The following is a 21154-nucleotide window of genomic DNA, read 5'->3' as shown; positions in this document are numbered from 1 at the left end:
ACTGGAGAGCTCCTCCCGACATCCAGCTACTATACACAGGCTGGTTCTGCCGGAAGCTCGCTCATCTTGTCCCCTATTCCCCGCCACGTTATTCTCCTTTTATAAGCTCCGTGCCACTTCCAGGGTCCGTCCATGTTTGAATGTGCTTGAAATTGTGGTATAACTTGATTTCTCTCCTCCGTGGAGATAGCTGCTGGGTGGGATGGGTGCAACCATGTGTCACAAAAATTTTGTAGCATTCTTAGAAAAAATAGATTCTTGAGTAGATTTCCCCAAAACCTAGCATTTCTATAGAAACTATGTATTTCCATGAGGTGGTTCAAAGGATCTAGGTGGAAGACCTCATCTCTGATAACAGATAGACTGCCAGCTTTTAAAAAAAAATGCCCAAATCTACATGTACCAAAGTCCACATTAGTCAGTAGGGATGTCATTCAGGTGCAAATACATTTGAGATGATGGAGAATTATGCTAATTATCATGATACAGAATTATGCTAATTATAATTAAAATCTATTGTAAAATTGACTAATCAAATGCTGTAGTGCAAGCATTTAATTGGTTCATTTTGAAGCTGAATAGATTTGCAGCAACATTTGCATAATTCTGCATTATTGTACATTTTTCAAGTAAAGGAGAAAGTTGCCGCTGAGCCAAAACTTTGTACTAAACACCTTGTAGACATCTGTGGCACATGAGTATTGGGAAACGTAAATGCCTATAGACTTCTGCTGCAGGCGGAATTAGTTTTATACTAAAATGCCTTACACATCCGTGGCATATGAATGGGAAAACACAGAACATCTATAGTTATCTGTGACAGCCTGAGGGTTAAGAAAACAACTCTTGTTATGGATGATGCATTCAACTGCAACCACACCACTACTAATTCACAAACGTCCTGGCAAGCCTCACTAAGATCTGTTGTGTACCAGATAAAGATGGAAAAGCTTAACAAATTAATAGCAGGAAAATGATTAATTAATAGGATCCAGTCTGGGTTTTCTGGATCAGAGATGGTTTTACCCCTGGGGATCCTCAGGTATCACAAGAGATTTCTTAATAGATCAGGACCACAGTGTGTAATGGAAATATACAGTGGTTTCTAAGCAGTTCCATTAAAGTAGACATACAAATGGATTTGTTTATAGCCTATTTATTTTATAGCAGATTGTACCATTTCTGGAGTTTATATTTAAATTAAACATATATTAGAGGTAGAGTAGTTCAGGCGAGAGACAAGAAATGACAAGCCCATTAAAACATGTATAAGAAAAATTATATGCAAAGATGCAATTTAGCAAAAAAAAACAAAAAAAAACATTATCTGGTTCTTTGAGGTTTTGTCGCAGCTGAGTGGTATGGATGGTCTTCAAAGGTATTTATGTCCAAATTAGCTTTTCTTTCTGAAATAACTAACAAAACATATTCTGTGTAAGAAAGAGGACTCGTAGTCATTCAATCATCCCAGATGACAATAATCAGACACATTAAATTCTGGCCTCCTCACCGTGAGGCAATAGAAAAAGACAGATGGTACAAGTGAGGGGTTAGAACAGAAGTCAGGATTCAGGAAAAGATATAACCACCTCAACACCTGTTAAGAACAGTGACCAATCATGATATCATTGAATTTCCCTGACATTATTTCAATGGTCATGGACTGTGTTTATTTCTCATTGGTCAGAGCGGGGCAGTCTTTACAACTGTACTGTATTTATTTGCTCCCAGCTTCCCAGTTGTACCTATTACTATAGGGGAGGACCCTGTAGTCACATCTTGCTTTTAAATGTTTTCATCAACAAACAATATAATGGCAGTGGTAAATTTTAAGCAACAGGACCTACACCCCCTATAGCATTAACTAGAAGAACAAGCTTCATTCATGTATGTAGCAACAAAAATGTATATTTTATTAAATATCAAGAGACAGCATAAAATCAATAAAAGGAACATGGGATGGCCACCCCGTCACAACACAAACCATCCAGCTCCTCATGCACACCATCATTCACTAGCCGGCATCTGGAAAGTCGGACCCAATGTATAGGGTCTATGTTCCAATGTCTACTGGTTGACAGGAATTCCAGAGCAGTTCAAAAATATAATCAACCAAAGTATAGCTCACTATTGATATGTAGTCCACCAGGATAAATGGACGGGAGTCTATGCAGCAGGTTTGAAGCGGGTTGTTAGTAAGCAGGAGTATAACAAGCTATATGCGAATTGACCTGTAAGTCCATGCAAAAGCCAGGCAGCATAAAGAAGAACACACAGATCGGATCTCCACGATCACAGTTCATATGCAATATATATAAATGCCCAGCAAAGAACTTGTCAATGTGCAACAGTTTGGCTCACCAGACCGCATCAGAGGATGGCAATCTCATCTCCCAGGCATCCATCAATGAAGTTTAAGCAGATTGTGCGTGTGTAATGCTCCAGCAGGTGCCCCAAGCGGGTATGTGAAGGCGTGCAGAGGAGTAGCACAGCAAGTCCACAGCAAACTCCACCTCGGCCCCGGGACCGGGCGGCTTGCACGGCTAGATGTCAATGCCTTAATGCGGACCTGCAATGCACTGAATGGAGGTCGGGACGGCGTGGCGTCCCATGCAGGAAGTATGCGGCTCCCCCGACGTTTCGCCGGCTTCCGGCTTCCTCAAGGGGGCGTGGTTGCCACAATACTGTTTCCCCTCACCTTTTACCCAACAAGCAGCCAATCCATTCATACGCAAAGCACGTTCGTTCCTATAGAAACAGAGAAGCATAGTGGGCGTGTGGGACCGGAGGCATTGCGTAGACGTCCCAATGACGTAATTTGTTTTCATATTGTTTGTAACAGGTGTTTCAATAAACTAATTGTTTGATTGCACAATGTCAAATGTGTAGTGCCATGTGATCATAAGGGGACTGGTTTTCATCTCTTAATAATAATATTGCTAGGTGGGTCAATTACCTTTACCCCCATACCTTCATATGCCCCACATTTGGAGTGTGACTATTATTAATACATATGGATATGATTTTGATGCTCAGAGTCCTTTCTGATCAATCAAATAGTAGAAAAAACATTAATTAATAAAGTAAATACACAAATAATACATTCAATATATCACTGATAAAAGTAAAAAATAATCAAGTCATATTAATGGTAAAAGGACTGCATGTATGTATTTAATTTAGTTATTTTTTCCATTCAGCATTGGTTGTTACTATTTAAAGTTGCCCATAGATTTAAATTAACCATAGCTCAATCCAGCTAAAAACTGACCTGAGTAAACTTCCCAAAAAATCTGTCAGCAAAGACAAGAGACTAGTAACTAAATCTGCTGAATATGATGGAAAATCTTCCAGGAACTTCAGTGTCTGCTTCATGCCACATTCCATTCTCTATTGCACAAGCAGGAGCTGTTAGTATATGTATAAGTATTGTGCTCCTGCTTATAGAGTGTGCTGATGGAGGCTGAATTACATCTGCACACCCTGTATTTCTGGCATATCTATAGCTGGATTTAGGATGAACGGAATGCACATATGCAAGTTGGTTATAGCCTTGCTTGGGGTACTGAAATGGTTAGAAACAGCCATGGGTGATGGGGTGGGGTGATAAGGGGTAGGAAGTCTTGCTTGGGGCACTGAAATTGTTGGAGACAGCCATGGGGGGTGGGAGGGGGATGGGGGGTGATTGTCTTACTTAGGGCTTTTAAGTTGTCAGAAACAGCCATGTACAGGATGGGGGGGGGGTAGGGGGGGGAATTGGGGGAGGCTGTTTTTCTTTGGGCACTGAAGTTTTCAGAAACAGCCATGGACCAAGGGTGGGAATTTTGGGGGGAGGCTGTCTTGCTTGGGGCACTGATAGTGTTGGAAAAGTCATGGACAATGGGTGGGGTGGTGAATTGGGGATTGAGGGGGGGGGGAGATAGTATTGCTTGGGGCACTGAGATTGTTAGTTACAGACAGAAAAATAAAGCCTACTCGCAGCTGATTGATTTATGTGATCAGCTGGAGGAAGTGGTGTGGGATTGGCCGATCAGTCAGATGCTGCAAATCTGTTTTGATGTGAAATTAGCTCTTACTTTGCTATTTGCATGTGAGATAGATCTTGCATGCAAATGTGAATGGCTATAGAGGCCACAATTAGGGAGTGATACCAGGTTAACGTTTCTTCATCAGGAATCAAAATGTTATATTAATGTATCCAGGCAGAATAGACAGGGCATAGAAGTCATATAAAATAAATCTGGATGAAGCTGTCATTTGTTGTCTTTTTTTTATTTGACAATATATGCTGTAAATAGTTCATTTAAAGTGCTAAATTTAGGTAAAAACAGTAAAGCCAACATGACAATTTAAAAGTGTGTCCATCATAAAATATTTTACATGACCTTCCACTCAGAGAAGACCAGGAGAGGGTGTCACGCAATGAGTATGTAGATGAAGTGTGTCATGTATACATGAATGGCTCACAAGGGGAAATGGCCTTTTCTGTTTACACTTTGCCTCCTCAGCTTCATATCTAGACCCGTGCCTGCAACCCTCTGCACATGTGACAATGGAAGACACTGTAATGCCTGACACTATATAGGAGATGTATTGGAAAGAAGGTGTCATGCAGAGCCATATACACAATCATTGCATATCCAGCCACTGGAAATGTAGTCAGACATTAGCATTGTAATTGCTTCCTCTTGTCCAACACAAGACTCCTATAATACATCATTTCAGGACAATAGACTGAGCCACATACATAATTCCATCTGCTTGTACATTAAGGTTTATGCACGCATTTCCAGCCCACAGAGACATAAAGGAATGAATTGCATGGCTCTGCCCATTGTCCTAAATGTATGCATTATATATGTTTTAATCCGGATAGCTGAAAGCAATTACATGTCTTTAGCTTCTGTTTAAAGAGGAACTTCAGCCTTAACAAACATACTTTCATTAAGTTACATTACTTATTTTAATTAAAATAGATAGGTAATATAATCTCTTACCCACCCTGTTTTAAAAGAACAGGCAAATGTTTGATTCCATGATGGCAGCCATCTTTTTGGTTGTAATGAGGTGACAGGGAGTATGATACACAGTTCCAACTGTCCTGTGTCCTGATCACCCCTCCCAGTTGCTAGGCAACGTGAATCACAACATAGGAAAACCCATCATGCTCTGCACGGCATCAGGGAAAAAAGCCTGGGCTTTTTTTCTTTTATGGGTGGAGCTTAGAGAAAAATGCAGCTAAAAATGATGCTTTGGTAAGAAAAACAAAGTTCTGATGCTGTGAAACTGTTAAAGAATCACCAAGCCTTTTCAGTTCTGTTGAGTAGATTTTTATTCCGAAGGTTCACTTTAAAGAAGACTACAGTTGAAGTCATACTTAAAGCGGACCTGAACTCAGAACTTCCTCTCTGCTTTATAAGATATGCAAAAGCATAATAGCCTTTAAAGAACAACATTTCTTTGTTACAGCTGATACGAATCCTTCAATACATTTTCAGTGGGTCTACTTCCTGCTTTCATGGAAGCAGACATAGGGTTAACATCTTGTGTTTACCAATTAGCAGCTCTGTCTTAGCAGACGAGATTCCTGAGCTGACACAGCTGAAGAGATCAAATTACAGTGGTGATTAGTCACAGATGATGAGAGGAATAAGACCGGCTAAACTCTCAAAATACATACAGGGTGCATTTATTTATGTTTTCCTTCAGTCCTGTGCAAGAGTTTAGGTTCACTTTAAGTGAAACCAAAGTGAAGAAATAAACAATGGTATCTATCCTCCTACTCCTAAAATTACTTTTAGATATCTTATAGTTTTATGTTATGTTTAAAAACTTAAAGGGATACTAGAGGGGAGTTGGGGGAAAATGAGTTGAAGTTACCTGGGGCTTCTAATGGTCCCCCACAGACATCCTGTGCCCGTGCAGCCACTCACCAATGCTCCGGCTTCGCCTCCCGCCTCCGGTTCACTTCTGGAATTTCAGACTTTAAATTCTGAAAACCACTGCGCCTGCGTTGCGGTGTCCTTGCTTCCCCTGATGTCACCAGGAGCACACAGTGCAGGCACAGACCATACTGGGCCTGCGCAGTACGCTCCTGGTGCCATCAGCGGGAGCGAGAACACGGCAATGCAGGCGCAGTGGTTTTCAGACTTTAAAGTCTGAAATTCCAGAAGTGAACGGGAGGCGGGGCCGGAGCATTGGAGAGTGGCTGTGGGGGACCATTAAAAGCCCCGGGTAACTTCAACTCATTTTCTCCTGACCCCCCTACAGTGTCACTTTAAAACAAGTAGAGTAGTTGCATAGTAGAATATCCACTCTTTCAGGCAGAGAAAGAAAAAAAAGCATCCCAGCATACTTATTTGTGTGCTAGGCACTGTACTTAACATGTCTGTCTCATCATGTCACATGTCTTTTAAGGTTTCCTTTAAATGTGGTTACCATTATAAAATAATGAATGACATTCACAAACATGTTCTGCAGGTAAATGCAAAGAATGGAATTTTGATTGATTTGATTTTGATAAAAAAAAAATTTCTTCTAGACAGCTGTCAATTAGAAAGAATGATTTGCACTATAAAAAGAACATATTTGAACATATACATTTTTATATACAGTAATTGTGATAAAAAGAGCATTCAACTGTCATCCCATGTGCATTACTGAAGGCTAAAATGTACTGACTATAACAGCCTCACAGCCGTAACTGGTGCAGAGCAGGGAAGTCTTTTAATCCTCTTTTCAGGATTACAAGTGCATGCTCCATTTGCAAAACCCATATGTGGCTCAGTTTGACATGTTTAATGGCCATTTGTACAATATGCATTTATTTTGTAGGTACTGTAGTTTATAAATAGCATTAGGCAACCTATTTATATTACAAATTCAAGTTGATTATGAATAGACTTACTATAAGCAGAGCAATGTCCTGAATCTCTTTATCTGAGTTGTTTTCGGCATCATAGAACATACAGTGAAAACTCATCTATCTGCCTTGTGTCTTTTAATCTCTTATGCTTTTGCACAAATCACTGCCAATTCCCAATGTATCCAGTTAATAAGTGGATACTGGCTTCATTCAGGCAGAGTTTCAAGTGTATCAAACTCTGCTGTGGGCTCTATCTACCATGGTTTCAGCCTAGCCAGACAGACTAATGTGCAGTTCATGCAGAATGCATGGCAACCATTCATTGAAAACAGTTCTCCTGCACACTGCAAATCTGTTTTCCGATTCCGTTTCTGATTCCGATTTTCAATTTCCGATTTTCCCTGAATACATTCAACAGAAAAACGGATCAAAAAACGCATCATGCAGTAAAGATTAAAAACTGGAATCGGAATCGGATAAAAAATCAGATTAAAAAGCGGAATCGGAATTGGAATCGCATGCAGTGTGCAGGGAGCCTAAGCAACCACAGTCTTATTTCTGTCCTTTCCTTGTTATTTAAAGAGAGAAAAAAAATAATAGTATTTTACCAACCTCCTAAGTTCTGTTCAGTTATTATCCGCAAGAGATATAACAGTAAATTGCTCAGTTTGTAGAGATAGAAATGTGAGCACAGGAGGCTACAATTCTAACCAGCCAACGATGCAATTGATTATAACTAGAGAGTTCATAACCATAGAAGGAAGAATAGCAAATCACCTCAGCGTATAGCTAACGAAATGCTTTGCACAAATATGACTAGTGTTTTGCCTGCCTGTGACAGAATGCCTTGGGGCCACACTATGATTGGCCAGTAACATTGACCAAATAGTTCCTTTGCTGACACTGGAAATTGCTCATCAAAGGCTTTTTTTTACTCTGATTTTGGGTCTGAAAAGGTACTGTTTGCTCAATCAGCACCATGCAGATGGAAGCCATGCAGGTGGGGGCTACTGTGATTATTCTGATTGCAGCATTTGTATCACTAAGGAGTCTCATCAAGCCCTTTAATGATACATCATAAGATCTACTACTAAGTTTTCCAGAACCGATTTTCATTTTATTATTTTTTTTTTGCACAACATTTGTGGTTAAAGAGCACCTGTGGAGGATGTGTGGGGGGAAGGGTGTCTTGTCACCCTAAATGAAAAGACACAAAGACAACAGGAGCCCAGATAGTGTAGTAACTTTGTAATAAAATGGATGTGAGATAATCAAGTAAAGGGCTTCTCATAGAGGTGGTTTGCAGCAGGGGCAACCAACCACTTGAAGCAGGTGGCAAAAATAAACCTGACTCCATTCAGGGTGTCCAGGCCAAATGCGGTCACTCTCCTTGGTAAAAGAACTTGGTTGTCACAGTGGTGCGAGCCACGTGACACTAATAGGGTCCCCTCCAACCTCTAAGGAAGGGGGGTTAATAGCACAATAGGGGTAAAGAGGCATCCAGATTTTAATACAATTAGGTTAAAATCAATAAAAATGAAACATGAGGTGGCTTACCTCAATAACAATAGCCTCATTAGACAACAAAGTTTGTTTCGCACAGGCAATGCATTTCACGGGTCTGAGCCTGCTTCCTCAGGCCAATACAAGTGCCAAATAGCAGTAGCTGGATAGTATAGTATCCGGCTACTGCTACTGTGAAATGTGTTGCATGTGCAAAGTAATGTCAAATCTGGGTGCCTCTTTACCCCTATTGTGCTGTGAATGATATGCACATATAGTACCAATCCTGGTTAGAATGTGCCTGAGTTTCTTTAATTTTATATTTTTCTGATGTATAAACTGATTTGTAAACTGGGACTTTATCTGTACAGTCAGAGCAGTCAGACTGCCGCAGAAGCACTATTAGAACTAATTAGAGGCCATAAATCCCCTGTATACACTTTATGATAGCAGGATGATGATGAAGAACTACAAATCCTAATTTCACTGCGTGGTAACTGAATAACAGCATTGTCAGTGTGACGTTACATCTGGATGAAACTTCAGGCCTGCCTTTTCAAACCTTAAAATGAATATACTGTATGTACTGTGTACTTTTTACTTAGTATTCGTTTTACAAATGTCAAATCTCATAAATGTATTATCACTTCAAGTTTGCTTTAAGTAATGTGAGTATGTAAAACTTAGCAATCTGGCACATCTCTAGGGTACATCCTTGCCTACCAGAGATGCCATCCTGTTCCAGTTTGTGTCTACAGCTTTCCATTCCACCCTCTTTATATCTGATTCAACAAAGGGGGGGAAATGGTGATGGGGAAAAATTGAAACATTGCTGCTCAATGTCACTGATTCTGATACAATGATAATGACATTTTTCAAGTGTTTTCCCCAAAATGACAACTATGTATCACTAACACTTTATTTTCTTTTACTGAATAATATACATGTAAATGAGAAACTGACACAGACACTGAGCTTGACACTGAATGACTACAGCAGCAAGATTCATATTTTTAGCCTGGAACGAGTAAAGTTTTTCTTGAAGAAAAAGGTTTCGAACAATACAAGAATGGATGAAAACAAGTCTAAATTTCCAATAGTTCAGGGCCCGTGCAGATGTGAATAACCAATTAATGCTTCATGACCATTTTCTGATTACACAGAATTAATCAGGGTCAATTTAAGCAGTTAACGTTTCACGTTTCATGTGGCATGTTTCACCTGGCAGGCAGAGGCAACTGCACAGCAGCTAAATGCTGTGTATTATCCCTCTTCTGTGCATAGTTCTGAAATTGGTAGCAAGATTTTAGCTCCTATGCAGGCAACAAAAAATACTAAGCACCATAATCAGGTATCAGGAAGACTTAACAGAGAATACATACCATGGTCAACAGAGATTTGCTGCAAGGTGCAGGTAATATTACTTTTTTAAGGTCCACACTAAGTAAAAGTTTGCTTGAATTATTGGGTTTTGACTTCAGAAAGACAAAAATAACATAATGTATAAATAATGGTTCCTGATCCCCATATAGTATCGCTTGTGGTCTATTGGTGCCCCCATCCCCATATATCTTCCCTGGTGTTCTAGTGGTCACCCATATAGCTTGCTTGGTGGTCTAGAGGTGCCCCATCACCATATACAGAAGCACCTCTGGTGATCTAGTTGCCCCCTATCATCCCAAATGGCTTCCCTGGTAGTCTAGTCGTGTCCCCAGCCCCACATAACAGTGTTTTTCAAACCTGTCCTCATGACCCACCAACGTGGGCAGCACGGTGGCGTAGTGGTTAGCGCTCTTGCCTTGCAACGCTGGGTCCCGGTTCGAATCCCAGCTAGGTCAACATCTGCAAGGAGTTTGTATGTTCTCCCCGTATCTGTGTGGGTTTCCTCCGGGCACTCCGGTTTCCTCCCACACCCCAAAAACATACAGATAAGTGAATTGGCTTCCCTCTAAATTGGCCCTAGATGATGATATATACATGACTACACGATACATACATAGACATATGACTATGGTGGGGATTAGATTGTGAGCCCCCTCTGAGGGACAGTTAGTGACAAGACAATATACTCTGTACAGTGCTGCGTAACATGTTGGCGCTATATAAATACTTAAATAAATAAATCTGTTCATGTTTTGTGGAAATCCATGCAGTCAGTTAATCCACATAGCTGACACACTAATTACCCTCTCTGTGCATATGTGACGTTACCTGCAAAACATGTAGCATTGGTGGGTGATGAGAACAGGTTTGGAAAACACTGCCGTATAGCTCCCCTAGTGATCTAGTAGCCCTTCCATCCCGATATAGCTTCCCTAGTGGCTTAGACCCGCCCCATCCTCAATGGCTTCTTTGGTAATCTTGTGCCTTCCCCCTCCTGCCTCCTCTATATGCAGAGTAAAGTGCAGCAGTAAGAGCTTTAGAGCCTTACCTGCTGTAATGTGTCCAATCCGTCCTCTTAAGTAGCTTGGTGCTCTGTGTCTGCTTGATCTCTGCATGCCAACAATAATTATGGAACATGCAGGAGAATCAGGAAGCAGTGAGCAGCCAGCTGGTGCTGAGGATGAATGGAGGCATCAGATCAGGTCAGACTTAAGCCTCACTGCTGAATCATATGCTGCATATAGGGGACTTAGGAGGGATACCCTAGGAAGGAGGAAGTAAGTCAGGCCTCCTTTCAAACCACCCTAAAGCTAATCACTGGACCCAGGAAAAGGAGGAGGTCCAAAGGGAGAACTCCTCCCTTCCCTCAGGGCCAGCTCACACCTACTGCCTCAAAATGCCTATGTGCACTGCCCCACTGAATATATTAGGATATTGTGCAAAGGCATAAGGAATGATACCAATGTCTTGAGATAATAAGGATGATCCACTATTTATCTTTGGAATGAAGAACTGAAAATTAAAGCATGTGATAAAGTCTCAAGTAACAATCCATATAGCCACTCACTGCTGACATGCAGTGACAATGGATCTTGTCCCTTCTAGCTGAGCATGCATTCTTTTTTTGGGGCATTTACATTTTCAATTTTCAGGTTTGTGTGTTATGTTAACACTGAAAGGAATTAATATTCCCAAGCCTGTTTGGGGGCACAGATACTGTCACTTCTCACTCAGTAATTCTTCATTATGTTATGTCATCTCCTAAATATCTTTTTAACTCACATCCCATTTGTTTTTCTCTAGGCCGTTTTCATTTCAACAGCATGCTCAGTCTTATGGTGACAGCTTCAGTTCACAAACAGAGACAATAAAAGATACAAGCTCAATAATCACTCAGTAAGATAGATATCCCTACAGGCTTTAGCCTTTACTGTGTGCTAAAGTCTTTCTAACCCCCTCAGGTAATTTCCCATCACAATAATTCTTTTATTTTCCCCTTTTACTAGAAGCTTTCAGCTTTAAAATTATTTGGAAACCCTGTGGTCGTAATTACTTTAACCCCTTGTTCTGACATTGTAACACAACTATAGCAGTTCACTGCATCCAATGGTTTCTTTTTTTTTCCTTGTTCTTTTTTTCACAATATTTTTTGAATGCTCCATTATAGCCCAGCTGGCATTTGGCCACAACGTGCTTTATACCTCAAGTCTAAAGTTCTAATATAGTGAGTTAATAGCTTTGTGTTGTTGTTTTGGCAACAGTCTCCCAAAAGAAGCATAGACCTGCTATTATGGCAAGGCAGTCAGTCGGTGTGTTTATTACTACTTCAGAACCATGGAACACATACAGGATCTTCTAAAAAAAATTAGCATATTGTGATAAAGTTCATTATTTTCTGTAATGTACTGATAAACATTAGACTTTCATATATTTTAGATTCATTACACACAACTGAAGTAGTTCAAGCCTTTTATTGTTTTTCTTATTGATAAATTTTGGCATACAGTTCATGAAAACCCAAATTTCCTATCTCAAAAAATTAGCATATTTCATCCGACCAATAAAAGAAAAAAGTGTTTTTAAAACAAAAAAATGTCAACCTTCAAATAATTATGTTCAGTTATGCACTCAATACTTGGTTGGGAATCCTTTTGCAGAAATGACTGCTTCAATGCGGCATGGCATGGAGGCAATCAGCCTGTGGCACTGATCAGGTGTTATGGAGGCCCAGGTATTGCTTTCGCTAGCGGCCTTAAGCTCATCCAGAGTGTTGGGTCTTGCGTCGCAACTTTCTCTTCACAATATCCCACAGATTCTCTATGGGGTTCAGGTCAGGAGAGTTGGCAGGCCAATTGAGCACAGTAATACCATGGTCAGTAAACCATTTACCAGTGGTTTTGGCACTGTGAGCAGGTGTCAGGTCATGCTGAAAAATGAAATCTTCATCTCCATAAAGCTTTTCAGCAGATGGAAGTATTTTTTGAGATAGGAAATTTGGGTTTTAATGAGCTGTATGCCAAAATCATCAATAAGAAAAACAATAAAATGCTTTAACTACTTCAGTTGTGTGTAATGAATGTAAAATATATGAAAGTCTAATGTTTATCAGTACATTACAGAAAATAATGAACTTTATCACAATATGCTATTTTTTTTAGAAGATCCTGTAGACCTAAATGATTGTAATGTCATTTGCATAGCTATTCACAAACCATAAATGCTTACATAAAATTCTAGTTATCAGTGAAGTCCTATAATAATAATGTCATCATATTTAACATATCGCTAAATATGCTATAACACAAGTGTAAGAAAACATTTTTAACAACAGATTTTATTAAGCGAACAGGCTCTGAAGTTCCTGGAGCTATGATGCCTTAAAATGTAATTGCAATGATAACATCAGTATTCTAACTCTCTCACAGACTACACCGATCAATAATGCAGTTATCATGAATTGTTAATTATCACCCTATGAACTTATCTAAGAGCTTTCTGGCCAAGCATTGTTTACATATACTTTCTTCTGTCATACCCACTTTCTGCTTCTCTGTTTTCTTCCTCATGCTAATCCCTGCCCTTCATCCTCCACCCATGTCTTGCTATACATACATCACTGTGTCATACATATCTGTGATTCTTCCTTAAAGCAAGATTGTCAGCCACAAAATCAAATTCCATTTACCCACTGCTCTGTTTTTATTATGTAGTCAACATGCAGTCTGCATTGTAAGCATTCTAATAGAATCATAATTATTAATCTTATCTTAGTCAGCCTGACTCTATTCTGGTGCAGAAGAGAGGGAAGCTTGTTATCTCCCCTCCCACATTCCTGCTCCTCACTGATATGGCAGTTGATTGTGACAAGCTAAACTTGAGAAGGAAAATAAACCTTACCCCTCTACAGAAGCTGCTAAAATGGGATCTATGCTGTGCTCACATGTTTACAAAGCAAATTAGATATAACAGTGCAGTTTCTAGGAGGAAAAAAGAGTAAGGGATGAAATTACATCAGGATCGGCTTCAGTCAGAGGCAGTAAAGATGGAAAATGCCTGAAACAGTTTACTCTTTATTTACTATATAAAATTCACACAAAATTTAAACCTGGACAATACAGTGCATATGATATGTAAGTAGCTTGAAGGAGACAAAAGGAAACCAAGAGCCCAATATAGTGTAGTATCTCAGTGACAATTAGTCAGGTGTACAACAAAGTAATGGTTATACTCACAAACGTGGGTCGCCACAAAGGCAACCACTGGATAAGTGGGCGGGGAGAATTATAACCTGACCCCGCTCAGGTTTAAGAAGTCGGTCTCTGTAGACAGGAAGAAATGGGGATACACCCCTCCACCAAGGGGGGACTAGACAATTTGTAAAGCAGTAACACAGAGGCGCCAAGTAGAGTAAAATCGATTAAAAACTGTTTAAAAGGGGGAAGTTGGTGGACTCACCTCCCTCGTAGAAAGAAAGACCGGACAATGGAATGTTACTTACAGAATAAAGTAACTTTTTATTAAAAGCTCCAAAGTTGCAACACGTTTAACGGGTCACAATCCCGCTTCATCAGGCAAAATTTTTTGGAAGGTACTGGGGGAAGGAAACAAAGGGGAAAATTGGTTGCCAGAGGAACACTTAACACAAGCACCCACAAGTGCAACAGTATATAGGTAATAGTAATATAATGCAAAATATATATATACACAACAATGTGGTTCTAGATACATTGTAAATGTAAATAATTTATGCAAAAATGCCAATGCTACATAATGAAAATGACAGTGCAAAACAATACTACGCAACAGGTTTAACCACTTCAGGATTCGGCGTACGCTTAACTACGCCCCTGAATGCTGAAGTGGATTGCATGGAAATACGAGCGGCCGTTCCATGTCAGTTCACGGAGGGTGTCTCCGTGAACACCCTGCGAGCCTCCGATCGTGGCTCGCAGGGTAAATGTAAACACACGGGGAAGATCTTCCCCGGTGTTTACATGTATACGGCGCTGCTGCGCAGCAGCGCCGTGGCGGAGATCGGCGATCCCCGGCCTCTGATTGGCCGGGGACCGCCGGCACCTCCGGCGCAGGACGGAATTCCGTCCTGCGCCGCTCACAGGGGGAGGTAAAGGGAGGGAAGGGGAAGGCGGCCAGGAAGCTCTGCGGAGGGGGGCTTTGAAGAGAGCCCCCCCCCCGCAAGCGCAAGCAGCCGGCGGCGATCAGACCCCCCCAGCAGGACATCCCCCTAGTGGGGAAAAAAGGGGGGAAGTCTGATCGGCCTGGCTGCTAGCTGATCGGTGCTGCGGGCTGGAGAGCCCACGCAGCACCGATCAGCAAAACCACCCGGTATCCGGAAGTGGTTAAGATGTCAAGAAACAATAAAAACAAATAAAAAATAGCAAGCATCCAAACTGAAATTATGGTCGAGCCTGGAGAATGGAAGTACTTCCACAGGGGTTGGGACAGGTTATTGATATCTGTATTAAGTAAATTTGAAAATTGTGTTACGCTTGCAATGTGTTCTGGGAAAGTATAAATAAATGCATAGAATTGTATGTTGCTAAAAATTGCATCAAACGTCATCCATTTGAAAACATAAAGAACGGGGTTGGGTACAAATAATATACACATTGTGAGCCGTGAAGCCTAAAAAGACAGAACTTCCGGATAAAGATTATATAGACAAATCAAATGTCTTAATGGGAGATCAATCAGTAAAAACAGTATTATATAACGCTACTCATGTGGAAAATAGGCTATACCGATAAAGGCAGTGGATAAGAATTCTGTAGGGTTCAAAACGATATCTTCACAGCATTAACGTCTTTATGGATACAAAAGTATGCATATATTGCAAAGAATTGCATGAGTTATAGAAAAATATAAAAATTGTGATTAAAAACGAATTAAATAAGGAAAAGGGAATGGAGCAACTTTCATAAAATACAATAAGCATAAGATTGAGTGAGAATAAGAGAGAGGACCAGTCGGAAGACCTTTAAAAAGTAATAATAAGTCTAAAGTATAACCAAATTCGTATGATTTTATTAGTATAATTTTTCTAGATGTTCATTCATCCCCTCTAGCGTTAGTGTCTTAAGGATCTGGATCCAAAACATTTCCTCAAAAGCATTTTGTGTTGAGATGGATACAATGATCGTAATTTTAAGTGTTAGTGAATATTGACATTAATTAAGCTCAGTGACAGGTAGTATCAGTGGACGTGAACTGGTAACAAGTAAATTGTGGTCTGATAATAAGCAAGTCGTGATAAAGTGCAGTTGAAGTAAAAAGTATGGGAGTTTCACTTACCAAAATCGGGTCAATAGCCTGGCTGAGCGCCTCTGAAGAGGTCTGGGACGCTCCACTACTCCCTTATAACTGTTAAGAGATGCCCACTTGATGAGGGGCGGGTGCGATTATATCATTGCATCATTAACTCTTGCAGGTGAACAGACATGAATATTATGGGCAATTATGAGTTTTTATATAGCAAGCATCCAAAAAATATGCAAACTGAAAATATGGTCGAACCTGGAGAATGGGAGTACTGGCACAGGGGTTGGGACAGGTTGATGATATCTGTATTAAGTAAATTTGAAAAGTGTGTGTTACTCTTGCAATGTGTTCTGGGAAAGTATAAATACATGCAAAGAATTGTATGTTGCTAAAAATTGCATCAAATGTTATTATCAGCTTGAAAACATAAAAAGCAGGGGTGGGTACAAATATTATACACATTGTGAGCCGTGAAGCCTAAAAACACAGAACTTCCGGATAAAAATGATATAGACAAATCAAATGTCTTAATGGGGGATCAATCAATAAAACAGTATTATATAACGCTACTAATGTGTAAAATAGGCTATACCGATAAAGGCAGTGGATAAGAATTCTGTAGGGTTCAAAACGAAATCTTCACAGCATTAATGTTTTTACAGATACAAAATTATGCATATATTGCAAAGAATTGCATGAGTTATAGAAAAATATAAAAATTGTGATTAAAAAGGAATTAAATAAGGAAAAGGGAATGGAGCAACTTGCATAAAATACAATAAGCATAAAATCGAGTGAGAATAAGAGAGAGGACCAGTCAGAAGACCTTTAAAAAGTAATAATAAGTCTAAAGGATAACCAAATTCGTATGATTTTATTATTATAATTTTTCTAGTTGTTCATTCAACCCTTCTGGCGTTAGTGTCTTAAGGATCTGGATCCAAAACATTTCCTTACTCCTCAGGACCTCAAAAGCATTTTGTGTTGAGATGGATTCAATGAGCGTGATTTTAAGTGTTAGTGGATTACAGCTGTGAAAGGACCTGAAATACCGGGATACACTATGGAGTGGATAGTTTTTCAGTATGTTGCGTTTGTGCTGCCCTATTCTGTTCTGGGCTAATTGGGTGGTGCGGCCTACATATTGTAGATTACACGGACATGAAATGACATAAATAACATTCCTGGAAGAGCAAGTGATAGGTTGTTTAATATCATATTCGATTTGTGTAGTACTTGTTTGGAAGCTGCTAGCAGTGTTAATGTATCTGCAAGCAGTACACTTAGCGTTTTTGCAGGGGAAAAAACCAGGAGCAGTGGGAAGTGGGGTTTCAGTATTATTGGGACTTTGGTAACAAAGTTTTCTGGGGGCTAGAAGGCTCCTGAGATTTGGTGCCCTTCTGAAAGTGAGCAGAGGGGTTTTTGGCAGTGTCAATTTGAGGTAAGGATCCTTTGCGAGGATCTCCCACCTGTTTTGTAAAACTGATCGTATCTGTCTGTGTTGTTTGCTAAATCCTGTGATGAATCTGGGAAACGAGGTATATGTGGACGGGGTTAACAGTACAGTAGTTTTAATAGTGGTAGTAGTGGCTTTCCATTTGGCGTCCTTAATGAGTTTTCTGGGATATCCATGTTCAATGAATTTCTTGGTGAGTATGTCAGATTGGGACTGATAGTTTGTGAGATCTGTGCAATTATGAAGAATTCTACGGAACTGACTATATGGTGTGTTGTTTGTCCATGGGCGATGATGGTGACTGTCGAAATGTATGTAGTTATTAGAGTCAACTTTTTTGAAATGGGTTTTTGTTTTAATATTATTTGCATCGATAAATAGAACTAAATCTAGAAAATCAATACAAGTCGGGTGATGTTGGTGAGTAAAAGTCAGACCAGCCAGATTGTCGTTAAGAAATGTAAGGAAAGAGGGAATGAGTGAATGGTCGCCCTTCCAAATGAAAATGAGGTCATCAATGTATCTTTATATAGAATAATGTTCTTGGAGAAAGGGTGCGTTTGTGAAAATTTGAGATGTTCTATTAGTCCCATGGATTGGTTGGCATATGAGGGAGTGCAAATGAGCTTCCCATGGCCGTGCCTGTAATTTGGTGGTAATAGTTGTCAGCAAAGGAAAAAGCATTATGCTGTAAAATAAATTCTGCACATTGGGTAATGAACTGTTGTTGAGAGGAGGGCATGTCAGGAAATGTACTAATGTTCTGAGCCAGAATAAATGTCAAATGCTTGTATATAATGAAGAAACGTCACATGTCAACGAAAGGTATTCTATATCCCATGGAGCATTATTTAGAAATTGGATTAAGTGCTGGTAATCTTTCAGGTATGATGGTAAATTTTGCACATGGGGTTGTAAGTGATGATCAACACATTTGGATAGGTTGCTAGTGACTGATTCAATGCCTGCAATGATGTGTCTGCCGGGTGGGTTAGTCAGGGTTTTGTGAATTTTTGGGAGGTAATAGAAAAAAGGTGTTTTTGGATGATGATTAATGATAAAATTCCTCTCTTTTTTAGTAATAATGCCATTTATGAATGCTTGGTTGATGAACTGTTTGAGAATGGTGTTGAAGTCAGTGGTGGGGTCAGTGTCTAGTTTGGTGTAGTGACGGGGATCATCTAATAGTCTGTGTGCTTCCCATAAATAGTCAGTTTTATTTAATAATACTATACCCCCACCCTTATCGGTGGGTTTGAGGATTAAATCCTGATCCTTTTTGAGAGTGTTAAGAGCTCTTTTCTCAAGTATGGTCAGATTTGACTGAGGGAACAATGTATCCAGGTCAAGTTTTTGCAAGTCATTGAGTACTAATGAGTAAAAAGTCTCTATGAAACTGCCCTTCGAAGCAGTAGGATAAAAACGTAAACGGCCTTTTAGATGTGTGTTAATTTATTTTTCAGTGCTGATTTCATTTGCATTGGCTGTGTAGGTAGGTAGGTAGTTGATCATTAGCTGTGATGATGAGGACATTTTCTGTCTCTCTTAGGGAAGACCCATGCTTTTTTATTGCAAAGTGCCTTTTACGGGTTAATTTACGGATGTATGAGTTGAATTCAACAAATAATTTAGTCATCTGTGAAGTACTGGTGGGGCAAAAGGAGAGACCCTTTTCTAGCAGTTGAGTTTCATGGGGGGTGAGTACAGGATGGGAGAGATTGAAAATGCAGCGTGGTTGTTTGATTAGTCGTTACGGGGTTGGTGATTCTATTCAATTTCTTTTTTTCTTTTCCCTCCATGTCCTCTTTTCTTGATTCTGGGAGTAATCTCTTTAGTTTGTATTTCGGTTGGAGGATCACATGGGAGGCGGTGGGGCTGGGTAGTGGTTGTAGTAACGTGTTCTGGGTGATGCAAAAGGGAAGATCTAAAAAAGATGAGGACATGGTGCTATTGGGGTTGTCATCATTGGGAATGAGTTCTTTAAGCTGTTTGGTAACTGTTAAAAAGTAATTTTTGATCATAGTGGTTTTAGTACCTGGGATGGGTTTTGGACTGTGGATCGCGGTAGCTGTGGGTGGTGGTGGTGGTTGTGTATCATAGACACTGATTTGGGATAGTCTTAGGTTATCAGTCTTCGTGGATTTTAACACGGAGTTCGTATGGACTTCGTCCGTGGATAATCCACTAGCATAGTTTTTTGTTAGTCCAGCGAGGGTTTCCGGAGGGGAACCACCCAGGAAAGTACAAGCAGGACTGGTGTTGGGTATGAATGGGGCATTCTTAGTAGTGGAGGGGTGTGGATTGGAGATTATTTGTAAGATCATGATCTATATTTTCAGCAACAATGGCTGTATTGGGATTACCTAGGGAGGGAATAGTTTTTTTTAGGGAGGGTTTGCCAACTGGTTTGGGTTTGAGGCCCTGGGTGGGTTGTTTGTTTATTGGTTTGTCAAAAATTGATTTTGTCAGATTTGTGGGGTGTCCAAAACAGAATTTGGGTGCTGACAATATGGAAGGACCCAATTTTGTTAACTGAAACTCCCATACTTTTTACTTCAACTGCACTTTATCACGACTTGCTTTTTATCAGACCACAATGTACTTGTTCATGTCCACTGATATTACCTGTCACTGAGCTTAATTAATGTCAATATCCACTAACACTTAAAATCCCACTCATTGTATCCATCTCAACACAAAATGCTTTTGAGGAAATGTTTTAGATCCAGATCCTTAAGACACTAATGCTAGAAGGGTTGAATGAACAACTGGAAAAAATATACTAGTTGTCCTCTCTCTTATTCTCACTCGATTTTATGCTTTTTGTATTTTATGTAAGTTGCTTCATTCCCCTTTCCTTATTTAATTCTTTAAATAATAACTAATAACTAATTTAATTGTTAGCATCATACAATTCTATGCATTTATTTATACTTTCCCAGAACACATTGCAAGCGTAACACAATTTTCAAATTTACTTAAAGAGTGAAAATAATGTAATAAAAAAAGTACTTCATTTTTACAATAATTATGTAAAAATGATTTAGTCAGTGTTTGCCCATTGTAAAATATTTTAACCACTTCAGGACTCAGCCTTTAACCCCCTTTAAGGACCAGCGCTGATTTCTAAGATCTGTGCTGGGTGGGCTCTACAGCCCCCAGCACAGATCAAATACCAGGCAGAGCGACCAGATCACCCCCCTTTTTTCCCCACTAGGGGGATGATGTGCTGGGGGGGTCTGATCGCTCCTGCATGCGTGTGGGTGGTGGCGGGGGGGGGGCACCTCAAAGCCCCCTCCACGGCAGGATTCCCCCTCTCCCTCTTCTCCCTCCCTGCCCCGGAGATCGGAGGCTGCACAGGAACGGATCTGTCCTGTGCAGCCTCTAACAGGCTCCTGCCTGTCATGTGACAGCGATCCCCGGCCGCTGATTGGCCGGGGATCGCTGATCTAGTACAACGCTGCTACTGTTAGCAGCGGTGTAAAAATGTAAACAAAGCGGATTATTTCCAATTGTGTTTACATTTAGCCTGCGAGCCGCGATCGACAGCCCGCAGGCTATTCACAGAGCCCCCCGCCGTGAATTGACAGGAAGCAGGTGCTGGAGCGAGTGGCTGTTTGCTGATTAATTAGCCTGCAGCCGGCGACGCAGATGTGCGTCGCTGGTCCTGC

At 40.3% G+C, this 21154-nt stretch overlaps 1 protein-coding gene across 2 annotated transcripts in view; it reads left to right on the top strand.

The window, feature by feature from the left end:
* The window catches only part of SYT1 (synaptotagmin 1), a 765091-nt gene that overhangs the window by 604020 nt on the left and 139917 nt on the right, over positions 1-21154 (top strand). The gene's annotated exons all lie outside the window — the stretch shown is intronic.

The sequence above is a fragment of the Hyperolius riggenbachi genome, chromosome 3 (assembly GCF_040937935.1).
Source record: "Hyperolius riggenbachi isolate aHypRig1 chromosome 3, aHypRig1.pri, whole genome shotgun sequence".
Classification (NCBI taxonomy): Eukaryota; Metazoa; Chordata; class Amphibia; order Anura; family Hyperoliidae; genus Hyperolius; species Hyperolius riggenbachi.
This window is presented reverse-complemented; position numbering and strand designations above follow the sequence as displayed.